The sequence below is a fragment of the Crocodylus porosus genome, unplaced genomic scaffold, assembly GCF_001723895.1.
Source record: "Crocodylus porosus isolate Cpor-Errol unplaced genomic scaffold, CroPor_comp1, whole genome shotgun sequence".
Lineage (NCBI taxonomy): Eukaryota > Metazoa > Chordata > Crocodylia > Crocodylidae > Crocodylus > Crocodylus porosus.
Genome location: NW_017728948.1, coordinates 35992952 through 36008079, shown reverse-complemented (window position 1 = coordinate 36008079; position 15128 = coordinate 35992952).

The following is a 15128-nucleotide window of genomic DNA, read 5'->3' as shown; positions in this document are numbered from 1 at the left end:
CATCTTGCAGACAATTACCACTCTGAGTCTTTGCCAGTGAACCCTGAGTTTCCTATTTGGGTGTGCTGTGATCTATCCACAGAGATGAGCAGACACTGACCACACATGAGAAAGTAATTTTCCATCACTTAATCTAGTCTAGTATTACTTCTCTTAGGTGACAGGGCTCACTTTTCTAGCCATGGAATAACAATAACAATAGAAGTGAAAAGAAAAAAATAGACAAGTGCATGCTGCAAGGAGGGACCAATGGACCCACCTCCTTATATAGTCCATTCAAGGATTTCCTATCCCATCCCCCCACCACCCCATTGCGCCTGGGAACTAGAAGTGAAGATAAGAAAGCAAGGCTATCTCTGCTTGTTCTACTCCCTGCAAATATATATATATATATATATATATATGGTAAGCATTTTTTTCCTTGCAATGATTTTTGCTACTTTTTCTCATTTGTTTCAACTTTGGGGCTTTTGTAGCAACTGTAAACCACTTTTCTCAGAAAAGCTTTCAAATGTTCTATATTCATTCACATTTTGGTAAAGAGTTCCATGCATAAAGAAGCCATGTTTTCATTTTGAGAGCTTTAATCTGAAAATATTATCTGCTGCACTACAGAACAGGTGAAAGTGCAGAGTGGAATATAAACAGCAGCTTCCTTATAGAGTCCCAATGGTATCCCCTCCTAGTTCTTTCCAGATTGGAGTAGTATCGCATTGCATAATATCCCTATTATGTTACATCCTATCACACAGAAATTGGTCCTAAAGATTCCCCTTATTTGTCCATGTCTAAACAATGTTAAATAATTATGAAATTTCAAAAATTGGGGTTATTTGTGAACAAGAGCTACAGTATCTTAATAGTATAAGCAAGGCTGCCCACAACTTAGAGAGAGGGGGGAACTATAAGTCTAAATGTTAGAAGTTTTTAAAAATAAAAATAAAACTGTTTTCCATATTATCATTGGCATAAGTTAAAATCAGATACCTTCCAGCTACTAGGGCTGAAAATGCATGTCTTATCCTAATGCAACTGAGAATTGATAACACCGTGACCTTATTTCTAGAGTTGGTGAGTTGATAGATATTGGATATTAAGATTGTCTCTAGTCTGGGACTGAATATTGATAGTCCAGGACTTTCTGCTAGCTTAATTTGTGGGAGAAAGTCCCATTTGGGAGGGAAGTAAGAAACATTTGTCACAACATTTGTCGGGTTGTTAAAATGGCAGTCATTTGAAACTGCTCAGAAATTTGCATGATAGATTAAATTTCTAACCTTTTCCAGAGTTTTATTAAATATATTATCTAAATTAGTATGCCTGTTCACTCATCCATTTTGTACTAATAAGTTTTATAATAATTAATTTTCTTCTTTCAGAGAAGTGAAGAAATCTCAAATTTTCTCCCTATTCTGTCTTAATTTAAATTGCTTATACCTAGTGGATATTTTTAGTTTGTATGATCTGACTATTTTCCTTCAACCAAAAACCTAAAGAACTAGATAAAAACAAGCAATAACAGCTGTTCTTTAAAGGGCATGAATGATATATGTGTTTTATCATGTTTCAATACATACTAAATCATTCATTGTACATTCATGTTTCTTTATGGAACATTACACACTGGTGTCCCAGGTTGTAAATTTTTCTGCATGTTTTACACATATCAGAAAGTACAAAATTGAGCCTTGGAAAGCAAACATACACTGAGATGAAAGTCAATGTGAAAACCTAAGTTTTCAGGCCAAAGTGAACTTTTAATTTCTTGCTGTCCCAGCAACTAATGTTCATTATAAATTGACTGAATAAATTTATCCCCAAATGCTATTCCACATGTGTACAGTAAAGAGATTGGGGTATTTGGGATTAAAATGTTAATGTCATGTTTAAAAAAATAGCCTTGACATATGGCATTAAACAGTCATACTTAAGTCATAATATGAAGTCCCTGACCTTTCAGAGACCCTTCTATTCATGTTAGACGCCCAGGTTTCATTTGCAGTTTATTACTCCTTTGAAAGCAGCAACTACATTTAAGACTTTCACTCCACCTTCAGTTCATAACCTATTTCACTTATGAATCATTTCTTGGTGCACTGTGGTAAACCTAAATAAAAAGAAGCTGTAATTGCCAATCAAATGCTGTCAGTCTTTAATGGCCATTTTTCTGGTTAAATCTCAAGAACAAACAGAATAATTAACATCTGAGTACATTAGCCATTTACTAATAAACAATTTTAAGAGGAACTGTACTGCACTGATAAACCTCATATGAATAAATGTAACAACAACAGCAGCAGGTTTTATAAATGGATTTTATATTAGACATTTTAGAATGAACCAGACATTAATTTTCTCTCTCACTATTGTGCTCCAAATCCTGTTTTTTCATGGCTTAAAATATGACCCATAATAGAGTCTATATGGGGTGAGAGCTGTGGCTTTTCTGTAAGAGAGAGGATGTGGGCTCGGAAGAGACGTTGTGGAAGATCGGAGGATCTCCCCTGGGGAGGATGTGGGGTGGTGGGAAAAGGTGAACAGGGAGTGGGGTTGGTATAGGGAAAGATTTTTTGTAATTGGATGTGAGCGGTGGAGGTATCATTGGGATCGGAGGGGGGTGGCAATCGGGCAGGGAGGCTGAAGTTGTGGGGAAGTGGGGAATTAGAGTTCTTGGGTTTGGGGATGTTTGGTGAATAATGTCTGTAAGTTGTTTATTATAAGCTGCTCTGAGCCTTTTTGAGAGGGGCATAATACTAATAAATAAATGGCTTTATGGCATTATTTTATGACGCTTGGATGATGATGGTGATGACAATTATATTGATGGTTTATTTACTATATAAAGGCTTACCCAGACAATAAAAGCTATGAAGTGTATATACAAAACAAGCAGTAAAGCTATAGGAGGAAAGGGTTGAGACCATAGGTAGAGATGGAAGCAGTGGTTGATGAGTAAGTTTTCTATGCCAGAAGCAGCCCTAAAAAAATTACTATTTCAAAGGCAATGATTACCACTTTTCCTGCTTCTATCCATGCTTAGACAATTTACTGCAAACACACGTTGCCAGAAAAAATCCATATATGTGGTAAAGCAAGCCAGTTGTCCAGGCAGGCACATAGTAAGATATCACTCATTCTCTAATTCCCTCCCCTCTTCCCCACCACTTCTCCCTCCCTACTCCCTGCCAACTTTTTCTGAAGGGTACATTAAAGTATGCAGTATTTCCCACTGTATGCTGGCACCCAAGGCCTAGATAGCCTGCATGTGAATACTGTGAAGGTCTAATTCCCACAGCTCCCTTGTCTGGGCACATATTGCAACTAAAAACCTTATCCTAGTTATTTATTAATGAATCTTGTGTGATTCTGCCATTGTGCTAAGTTTGCAGACTTACATGCAGACTGATAAGCTTTACAAAATTCATTATTTTGTTTTTCTTTAAGATGGATTCAGTATAGAAAACAATGTTTTCAAACAAATGAAGGCTAAGCAGGTGGGCAGACTGACGGAACAGACGACAAATCCAAGCTATTGCAAACTGGGATGGTTATTCCAAAAGAAAAGAAACCTTATGAAGAGTTGAAAAGGATCCAAGGTTTTGGAACTACTAATAATTTTCATTGTTACAATCTGGTTCAGAGATTGAGACATTTTCTCAAGATAAAAACTGCAGAGTAATATGTTAAAACTAATATGCTGAACTGTAACTATTTGGTCCTTTCCACTGCTGGAGTGAGCTCTGTGACCTAAAGCTCTGGAGTATACTGATTTATGGTTGTGTCATGTGTTACATTTAGTGGGTGCATCTACTCGTGCAATTACTTTGTAGCAATAATTTGAGCTGGAGTAAACTACTTCCAGGTGCAGCATCTACATGTGTGCCCAGGACAGCAGCAATTTCTGTGAGGGCAAAGGAATTCGCACTAGGCCTGGACCATGGAGGGAGTCAGCCCCAGGCTCTGGGTGGTGACATTGTGCAATAGAGGGTTGGGTGAGGCACAAGGGAGCTGAAAGTATGAAGTTGTGTGGATAGGTGACAAGCAGGCTGGGCTGACAGGGCACAATTTACACTTGCAGACAGCATCTACACATGCATTTAATCACAGTTAATTACCCTACCATAAGATAGTACTCTCCTCTACAGTAAGTAGTTTACTTTTGCCTAATAACATCATCTGTGTAGACAGTGACGCTTTACTCAGCAGCTAATTAGTCTACTCTTCAGTTAAGCACATATGTAGATATGGCCAATGTGTGTTAAGTGCATTTAAAATGCAACTAAACAAACTGTGGTGGAGCACCAATGGAATTCGCACAACTGAAGGGCTATTGCAGGTGGTGAGGGAGCCTGCTTTGTGAACATCAGGGAAAGCCTCCCTCAGGAACCATTTTAAGGGGGAAGGTGGATGGCAGAGCACCTTTGGTGTCTACCACTTCAAGGAGGAGAGCAGACAGCAGACAGGTTCCTGCCAGCCCTGATGAAGTGGCCATTTTAAGATCCTGGCTTTCAGGGTTGGGGCAGCAGTTTGCTACCAGCAGCCAAGGAATCAGTAACACCTGGGTGCACTGCTACTCAAGGAACTTCTTGGAGGTAAGGGCAGAAGCTATTGAGGATGGCAGGAGGCTCCTGGTCCTGGGCATGGCTTGAAACTGTGCCTTGCTGGGGTTGGGTGGCTTGGTGGGACAGTCCCCCAGAAATGCCAGGCCAGTTATCTCCCCAGTGAAAGGTGAGGAGGGGTGCTGTCAAACCCCAGCCCACACCAGTCTGGTGGGTTATAACACCAGAGGGGAGTATGACCAGGCACACCCAGGGTAAGACACCTAAGCCCAGAGTGGGTAGTAGAGACAGGCACCCCATGGGTGGCACCTGAGCCCATAGGCATGTAAGGCCCCAAGGAGTAGTGGGGCCAGCCACACCCATGAGCATGGCACCTGAGCTAGTGGAGATGTAAGACCCCAGACAGTAGTGGGGTGAGGCACGCCCATGGGAGGCACCTGAGCTCAGGGGGGTGTAAGACCCAAGAATTCCAGAGAGGGGGCAAGTATGTTGAGGCCCCAAGGAAAGGCCGAGTGCATGTAGCCCTGCAGAGGGGGTGAGTGTGTTAAGGCCCCATGAGGAAAGGGACAGGGAGGCCTAGGTAACCCTTCGGACACCTGAGGCCATAAGTGAGCCTGAGGCTGAGTGAGGTGGCAGAGAGTTAGCCGCGAGTGAAAGGGGCAAGTCGCTAGTCCCAAATTGAGAACAAGCGGGCTGTGTTACATGATGAGGGGTGGAGTTAGCCCAGTGTTTAGCTAATTGGCTAATTGCCTGGCTATTGCATAGATGAGGGTCACAGGAAAGGCCCAAAAGGCTGCACCAGGGCCATCCAAGGAGTACAGAGATAAGCCTGATGGCCTATGCAGTCGCTTGAGGGAGCAGGTCAGAGTGAAGGTGGCCCAGCAAGGGGCATGAGTGCAAGAGCCCTGGTGAGAGCAGGTGGAGTGATAGAGGCCCCAGTGAGAGGGGAGCTGTATGTGTGAGGCCCAGAGCAGGGAAGTATGACAGAGGCCTAACAAAGTGTTGAGTTCAGCCTGGCCTCAAGCTGGAGCATAGCACAACTCACAGAAGTCATCTGCAAGGCATGGGACATGATAAGGGGAGTTTGGAGTGGTATATGTATGACCCTTTGACAACAGGGCGCTCGAAGGGCAGTCTCCTGCCTAATTAAAATCTTAATCACTTTAAAACAAGGTGTGGCAAGAAATAAGGTGGGTGACATGCCCAAAGACAGGTGGTGGGCTGGCACTGTGACTGGACCTGTGGGTTTGCCTTCTGTCAAATACATTCAAGAATTAAAAACACATAATAAGTGTGCTAGTATCCTAGCAAAGATATGACTTCTCATGTGAGGAGTATCTCCAGATTGTATTAAGTAACATGGTCAGCTATTATTGAACACTCCATGGAGATATGAGCAATTTGTGGTCCTTACCCAGGGATCCATTTGCTGTACCAAACCTCCTGGTGGGATGAGGAAAACCACATGACAGGAGGAAAGATCCAGGATCTTTCACTTGTCGGGTTCCTCCAGGATCAAGTTGCATGGTAATGTTGACTACAGCCTCTAACATGCACAGTTCACTGATTGTTGGTCCCAGCCCTGGAACTGTATCAGGGATGGTTCAAGACTGGTCTGTTTTTGGGTCTGGGACCAATAGTCAGTGAGCTGGGCACATTAGAGATTATAGTAAACATAAATGTGCAATTGTTTAAAACATTCTAAATTTAATACTGGACAAATTTATCACACGAGACAAGGTCCTCAGAGCTTCCTGATCCCACTGTTTGGTGAAGCAGGGAGATAAACATCTACTGAGCTGCTTCATCTGCATAAACTATTTACTCATATTCCAGAAAGACACCTTCTTCACAGGGAAAGTTGCTCTATGTTCTACCTTTTAGTGTATAGTGCAGAGTACAACTACAGAATGGGTTTCATGTATATAATCTTTCTACCTCAAATTCCTCCGGTGTCACTTTTGGAGGTTACCATAACTATACAAAATTTGAGATTTGATTGGGTAATGGAACTGGTGTGCACCAGAAAGATTTCTGTCTTTTAAGAATAGATCTGTTTAAGTATTTTATATCATATAATACCAGTTCTCCCTTGTTAGGATGCCTGTTCTTCACTATAGGAAATGATAGAGAGGTGGTTTTTTGCTGAAGCTGTAGAAAACAGTATGAGAACAGTGCTCTCCATTGAGGTGCCTGTTACCCAGCAGCTAACTAAAGCTGAAATTTTCTATAATTGTAAGTAGTGGATCCTTAGGATGGGACCAGACATCATTTCTTAATATCCAAGAGACAGCCTTGCTCAAGTGTCCCTCAGAACTCAGACTGCACTACATGCTGACAATAAATTGAGGGGGTGAAGGGGTTATGTAACTATTGGACATTCACCCTATGTGCAGGAAGTTGAGTTAAGGGATTCTGAAAAAAAAATTCTACACAAGAAAGTGCTTTTTAAACACACATCCCCTCCCAAATTGATACTGTTTCTGAGTTCCCTAATACATTTCACCTTATTTCAAACACAGAATCAGTGCTCAGGGCATGGGAAAGTATTTCATTTTGAGACCATTAGAAATAGAATTTAGACATTCTGGTAAGGATCTGGGAGCATTTGTTAATTTTGGATGCTAATAATTGCCATTAACCACTATGGAGAAAAAATACTATTATGTACAAATGTTGGTATAGTATTGTGCAGTAATTTCTCAAAAGTACAGACTTGTTAGAATGATATGTCAAAGATTAATCAAATATATCAAATGTATATGTGACAAAATTAAACTTAATTCAACCATGAATTGTGGACCGACTCTCAGCTCTGAATAATAACAGCAATAATTAAAGTAGCAAAATGTTATATTTTGCTGAAGAAGATATTTGTTGACTGGAAGAATTCCATTGAGAATCAGTTCAGGGTTTAGGTAAGCACAGGGGCTTCTTACGGAATAATTCAAGATATAAAATAAAATATGAAGAAGTTTGAGGGTGGAGGTAGTTGGGGATGGCAAAATTAGATTGGAGCACTGGAGTTTGGGGGAGCAAGCAGAAATAGTTTTTCATGGTAAAGTCTGTAGTTTACCAGTGTAACTGGGTTAAACTACAATCATACCACAAGCTGAAAAGTGAAAACAATAGTGCTTAATATTTTATTAACTGGAAAAACTACAATAAATAAAAAGAATCTAAACCACTGCAACCATAAATGGAACTATATTTGCAGAGGTGCTGAGCACTGGAAACTCCCATTAACATCAGAGGAAATTGTCAATGTTTCACACCACTGAGGGGCAAGTCATTCAAAATTACTTGCCATAGTCCTTCAAGAAATTTATGGTAAAGTAGGAAATAAAATCCAAGTGTCCAGAGTACCTATCCTTCATCTTAATTATCAGACTATCCTTTTCCCCCTGCATCACAGCACGGGGACTTCAAGGCAGGATGGCCGTGATCTCCCCAAGGCCCCCTTCCCGTGCCAAGTTAGCCCAAAGGGCACCCTCGATTCTCACCTGCCACATCTTTGATGGTAAATATATATTTAGAAGGCTGCCTTTATGTCTTCTTGGACATGGTTTTTCTGTACTCTGACCCCGTGGGCTCCTGGACCCTTTGTGCATCCTGTTCTGCAACGGGTGTTTCAGGGCAACCTAGTCTTATGGGCTATGCATGGCTCCAACCACCCCTTTACCATGCCCCAAGCCTCGCAGATGAAACTGGCATTGTTCAGTCTTGGCCTTGTTACAATTTGGCCCCCTTGTCCTCCCTGGGCTCTCCACAACCCTGTCTCGCTCTGCGCTCTCTCTGGCGCTAGGGTCAGAGCACCCCAAATACTGCGCCCTCTCAGGTGCCAGGGTCCCTACACTGCCACGGGTCCCCTATGAGGCCTCCTCCTTCTAATAGTCTCATCCAAGCCACAGATCTTAAACAGCAAACAAAACACAGGCCCCTGGGCTATAACATAAATTCAAGCCGCCCAGCTACAACATCATTCAAACCATACTGGGGAATATTCCATCCCTCAACAGTGTCAGAAGCTGCTCCTGCAGCCAGGCCTCTCCCCTCTTGCTTGCTCTGGAAACTGCCACCCTGGCCTCAGCCCTGGGGGTTATATGTGAGCCAGGCCCTGCCCCTTCTGGTCAGCTGACCGCTGGGAGGTATGGGCCACTAGCTCACTCTGGTTGCCATGGTAACCAGCAGGTAGGGCTCCCCACTCACTACTAGGGCTCCTTCCCTAGCAGTTTCCACTCTAAGGAGCAGGGCACCTAAGTGCTCTGCAACACCCTGCTTTTTACAGTATCCTGTAGTTGAGAGCAGTCATTTTGAAAATATATTTAAATGGTTTTAATTCCATGAAGTCAAGTCATTCTTTCAATGAAACTTTGTTCCATTAAAGAAATCTGCATGACTGATCAAAAAGAATTAATTTGGGATGCCAAACACTTTGGTTGAACTCATTGGAATAAATGATTGAATCAAACTATAAATTCATTTGGTGTTCCTCACTTATCTGCATTTCAATAAAGAAGTTGTAATATTTCAATTTTTTGCTGATACTTTTAGACCCATTTCAATTAATCAGCTAAATATCATCCAAAAATTACTTGAAAGGTTTCCAGTTAAGCTGAACAAATTCCTATTTAATCACAAACGCTGGAAAATGCTTTCTTCCCATCTTCCCATCAGGGACCTAACAGACATACATTTTAAATAATCTAACCAGTCTGCTGCATCCACTAATATCATGCAGTAGTATAAATATGAAGATTATTAATATTTTAAGAATCTAATTTTCTCTACATTATAGTTTTAATGAATTTTTATATTACTTAGGTTTCTCCAACTACCAGTTGTGACATTTCAAACTCTGAGGAATCAGCACTGCTGATTAGGCATGTTCTAAATTTGACTTTATCTGGATTAGATTACTTAAATTATATGTAGTTCCTCCTGTAAGTACTGCAATATAACAATTGATCACAAACTGTATAGAGATTCACACACAAAAAGATCTTTCCTTCTCTGCAATGCAAGAGTTCAGTCATTCCCTTCTTGAGCCATCACAGACGGCTCTCTCTGTAGGGCTGGAAAAATAATAGAGTGGGCGGAGACAAGGCAAAACAGAGACACATCACACAATATCTTGCCCCATAAAAATTAGGGAGTTATATCTTAGCTGAATATATTCCCTCTCTCCTGAAGTAGTAAATCTCGTTGATAAGATTTCCTGGGAGGGAAAAAGTGAAAGTGTTCCTGTCTTTTACAGTTATAGTGGAGAAGAATTAACAGGGCATTTGGTGAGAGGGTCTGGTTTCTAGAAACTGTGCAGAGGTATGAAACATCTGAGTGGCCATCCTTTGTTCCTGAATGATCTTTAAACACCTATGCAAAACTAAAGGGCTTGGGGACAGATCTGCAGCACATCAACATGAAGGATTTAGGAGAAACTCTGTGCAGAGAGTATGTGGAGGTTTACTCATCTGGCCGCATCCAGATGAGTGCAGCTGTGCAGTATGTGGTGCTGCAAACATGTCTGCAGAGCCACATACCGCACACTTAGATGTTCTTCAGGCTGCAAGGCTGCACTGCCCATGCATGTGCTGCTCTTTTTTTCTGTGGTATTTTTTGACCCCTAGATATACAAGGGTCAAAAGCTCCTCAAAAAAACAAAAAAAAGAAAGAGGAGCAGCACATACACAGACAGCACACAACACTCAAAAGCAGAACTGAACCACCAGAAGCCAGGCTTTGTGCAGTAGAATCGCCACCACTGCAGCCCCAAGAGACCCCCATGACTCCTGGTAAAGTTACAGGGGCCAACCCAGTGCTGGCCCCAGCCACCCCTATCCCACCCAGGATTTTTGCTTGCTGCATGCCAAATTGCGTGTGGCATGGGTGTTCTCCGGGGACAAGTAGCAGTGGTGCTAGGTGCGTTGACTACTTGTCCCAGGGGAACCAAACATCCATACTTGTTTGGATGCACCCTCTGTGTCTCTTCGCATGGTCTATCTGCCTCATCAAGCCCTCCTTCCCCACACCAAAAAGAAAACAAAGGAAGACAGAATGCTTTGATATATACCTACCAGGGCTGGGGGGAGGAATTTTCATCTTGGAAAGAAAATACTTTGCAATTGTAGCAGGCTTGCCCTTTGGAGCTTGAGTTCACTCCCAAACTTGAAATCTTGCTGTTTTGAGTGATGGAGCTTATCCACCAATCTGGAGGAAGCAAGAGGAGTTAAGCCACACACCTTTCCTGAGGGGAGAGGGAGAGGAGTCCCCTCCCCCCATTCTGGACCTCATTGAAGACTGCAATACTCAAGTCTGGAAGACTTCAGGGGCGGAGCCCTGGAGCATATAATAGGAGCTGCATGCCCACCATGAGGAGAACACATCCAGGACAGAAAAGAGAGAAAAACAAGGCTTAGAAGAGCTGAGGAGAGCTGCTCAGCAGTGCGAAGCCATAGCCCAGAAGTGCCCCTGAAGACTTTCATCAGTGGGGGATGGCAGACAGCTCCAGCAGCTAGTCTCTCGGTGTGCAGCCAGCCCAGCACACAGCGTCCAGACCCTGGGAGCTGTGTAAGGCAGTTCGGGTCTGCAACCTCTGGCGTGTGGTCAGAGACACGGTGTACAGGATGGTGCACAGAGTAGGACCTTTGGAGCACTTGGGTGGCTCAGGTCCTTAACCCCTGGAACGAGGCTGGGAGCTCGGTGCAGGAGGCGCTGCACGGAGGGTCCAGGAGTGGACCGAGCCTGGTGCTGCACAAGGCAACCCAGGCCTGTGACCCATAGCAAAAGGTTGAGTCCAGAGAGCCAGACAGTGATCAGGCTACTAGGCCAGCAGACAGGGCCAAGTCAGAGGCACCAGAAGCCTTGCATAGTGGAGCCCCGTTCCAGGGAACAGCGACCCCCCTCCCCACGAAGCCCACTGCAGGCAAGAGAGCAGCCTGGTGCCAAGGACGAGGGTCACCCTCCAGGCCTGGGAGCCATGAGTTGCAGGGAAAAGAGGATTCCCATGGGGAGGGGGAGTCCCCCCTGGTTAGTTAAAGGCTCCTGAAAGGGAAGGTCCCATTGGGAGGGCCCCCCTAAAGTTACCGGCTTTTTTGTAGGGCTTAGGAAAAGTCCAAGGCCATTGGGGTTTCCCCTTGGGATTGAGTTTATCTTTGGGGTTTATCTGTTTCAGATCAGTTACTTACCTGTGGCTTAACTATATCTGGAGCACTGGTATAAGGTTTTATGTCATTTCCCCAGAGGGTATTGTTTATGTTACTGGTTTAGAGATCTTATAAATATATATAAATATATTTTACATATGTTTATATCCATGTGCCTTTCCCTTGTGATGAGTTAATGTAAATAAATTTGTATATAGTTAAGTCCCCTGACTGTCCTGGCCTGGTTCTATAGGGACAGAGGGAAACTGAGCGGTTTGCAGTTCCCCCACAGCACACCTGCCTGCTAACAATCCCCTTCAATTGGAGAAGGAGAGTATATACCCAAGTTACCTGGGCTACACAATATAATTTTTAATTAATCAAGACTTATTTACTTTACCTCATTGTACATGTGAAAACACAAAAAAGACATACTTAATTAGTGCCATTTGAAAAAAAATTGTATTACACATGTGTAAAATATCTTTCTTTGTTCTTTCCTTGTTCTATATATGTCTGAGTTTAACATGCAATAAAATGAAGTACAAAGAGCAAGAAAGATATTTCTAAAATCCTAAACCCTGGCTCTGCAACTGAAACCTTGCAATGGGACAGTCTGTTAGAAAAGTATATTAGAGGTGCTTATGGTAGGAATGATTACAGTTCAGGTGCTGACTGCTGGTGACATATACGATAGAGGATAAAACCTTATGACACCATTAGGAGAGTTTTATAAAGTAGGTTTCTTGAACAGGTTATATTATCTTCTTTTATGATTTTTCAATACATTTTAAAGGGACTGATGACTATCTGCAGTAAAACCGTAGTACAGGTCATAGAATACATTCTGTGCAAAAAAAAAGGAGTGAAATCTAAGAATCTGATTATGGTGAGAAACTAGTTTCACAGCAATTCAGCACCTTAAACCAAGTAAACCTTCATCACTTCCTTGAAATGTTTAGCATCACTTTGTCAATTTGTAATCAACTATAATCACAATTAGAATGAATAATTGCCATTATATAATACACCTAGAGAATGTAGAAGTGAAGTAAGTATTCTTGACTGTAGTCATCATTTACATTTCTTTTTTTTCAGATTTTTTTCTCTATAGATTATTATGAATATTAAAATAATAGACTTGATTCCTTAGCTGTGTAGTCTTTTCTCCCTGTCCTCTCATAAATGTAGATGTAGCATTTACCCTAATGTTCAACATATTCCAAATGGCTATTTGTTGTATGTTCTCAAACCCTAAGTTGGTTTTAATGGAAAAAAGTTTGCAGGTTCAGATAGGACCCAAGGAAAAAAAATTACAAATAACAAAATGCAATATTTCTACCCCAATATTGAGGGAAAACATGGATCTGTCTTTGGATTGGAGCACACCCCACTCAGGGATGGTGGCTGGACCCATCTCCCTATAAAGTGAATAAAACCGTTCAGTGCTCTCTCTCAGAAACTGGGGAACTTTGGATCTACAGCAGATCCCATCTCTTTTAGCTTGAACTCTCTTTAGCTAGAGTCTCTTTAGCATCAATTAGCTTTGCTAATTAAATTTACCTACATTACATTTTATTCACCTCAGGAAAAAAAGGAAAAAGGAAATAGACCATCTATTCACTGCATTTATCGTTAGTTAGAGTGGAGTGCACTTAAAGTATATATCCCTTAAAACTGAAGATGCCCTATGACTGCTATAAACAATGTAGAAAGTAGATCTGTCCAGTAGTTTGGGGAGTGCATATAGAACTGAAATACACCAAGGTATTTTGGATTCTTCAGACAAGTACGTTATACAAAGACTGCACTATTTTGAAATGACAACTTGTACTGAAAGGTAAAAGCCAGATTTTGCTACTGTTACTCATGTGGAGTAGTGCAGTACTTTTATGAATAAACCATTGGAAGTAAAGTGATAAAATCTGGCTCAGATTGTAATATTTATCTCAACAAAATAGGCATATATATTTATCTCAGGCATATAATTCTGGGTCCTAGGGGGTGTGCTGTTTGCCTGGCACTTGGATTCAGACCATCACAGAAAGGCAAACATGCAATGTTAAGCTGGTTCCTAATTTGTGTAGAGGATAACTTTCTATTCCAGAGGAGGAGGATATAACTAGGGGATCATCTCGCTTGGGTCTTGTACTGATTAATTGGGAAGAACTGATGAAGGATGTGAAGGTGATGATTAACTTGGGAGGAAGCAATTTTGACATGATAGAATTCCAGATCATGAGATGGGGAAAGCATGAGGTCAGCAAAACTAGGATGCTAGATTTCAACAAGGCAGATTTCATTTCACATTGGGGCATTAATAGGCATGGTACTATGGGAAGACAGACTGAAGGATGAAGGTGGTCAGGAGGGTTGGGAGCTTCCAAAGGGCACAGTATTGGAAGCCCAAAAAGAAGCTGTTCTGTTATGGTAGAATCACAAGAAGAATGGCAAGAGACTAATGTGGCTGTACAAGGAGCTTTTAGGATCCCTCAAATGCAAAAGAAAAGCATACAAAGAATGGTAAAATGGGTAGGTCACCAAGGAAGCATACCAGGAAATAGCAAGAACCTGCAGGGACACAATCAAGAAGACAAAAATAAAGAATAAGATGCACATGGCAAGAGAGGTTAAAGACAACAAGAAGAGGTTCTGTAAGTAAGTTGGTAAAAAAATAAAGACCCAAGGAAGCTGAGTCCACCACTAAGTAGCCTAGGTGGAATCTTAGAAGATGCAAAGAAGGTGGAGCTATTTAACAACTACTTTGCCACAGTCTTCACAAAAACTGGGCTGCAATCAAACAGCAAACAAGGATTATTTGGATAAGGAAAGGGACAAATGACAGATGAAATAATAAGAGACATTCAAATAGCTTTTTCTGGGTCTGAATGAATTCAAACCAGCAGGGTTTGTCCCATGGTACTGAAGGAATTAGCAGATGTGACCTGGAAGCCCCTGGCAATAATATTTAAGAAGTTGGAGGAAGACTGGAAACAGGGCAGTATAGCTCCCCTCTTTTAAAAATGCAAAAAAGGAGGACCTGGAGGACTACAGAATGGTAGTCCTTGATAATCACCTTGATACCCTCACCTTGATACCCAAGAAGTTACTGGAGCATATCCTAAGAAAATCCTTTGGCAAGCATATGGAGGAAAGATTGCTCACAAGCACCCAGCATGGATTTACTAAAAACAACAGTCAAACAAACTTGATTTTCTCCTTTAACAGAGTAATTACTTGGGTGGAAGAAGGGAATATTGTGGATATAGTGTATCTGGACTTCAGCAAGTCTTTAAACAAGGTCCTGAATAACTTTTTCATAAACATATTGAAGAAAAGTGGGGTGGATAAAGCTACTATATGCTGGATAAACAATTGGCTTAATTGGGTATTTATAAATGACAGCACGTCACAATGGCAGGAGGTT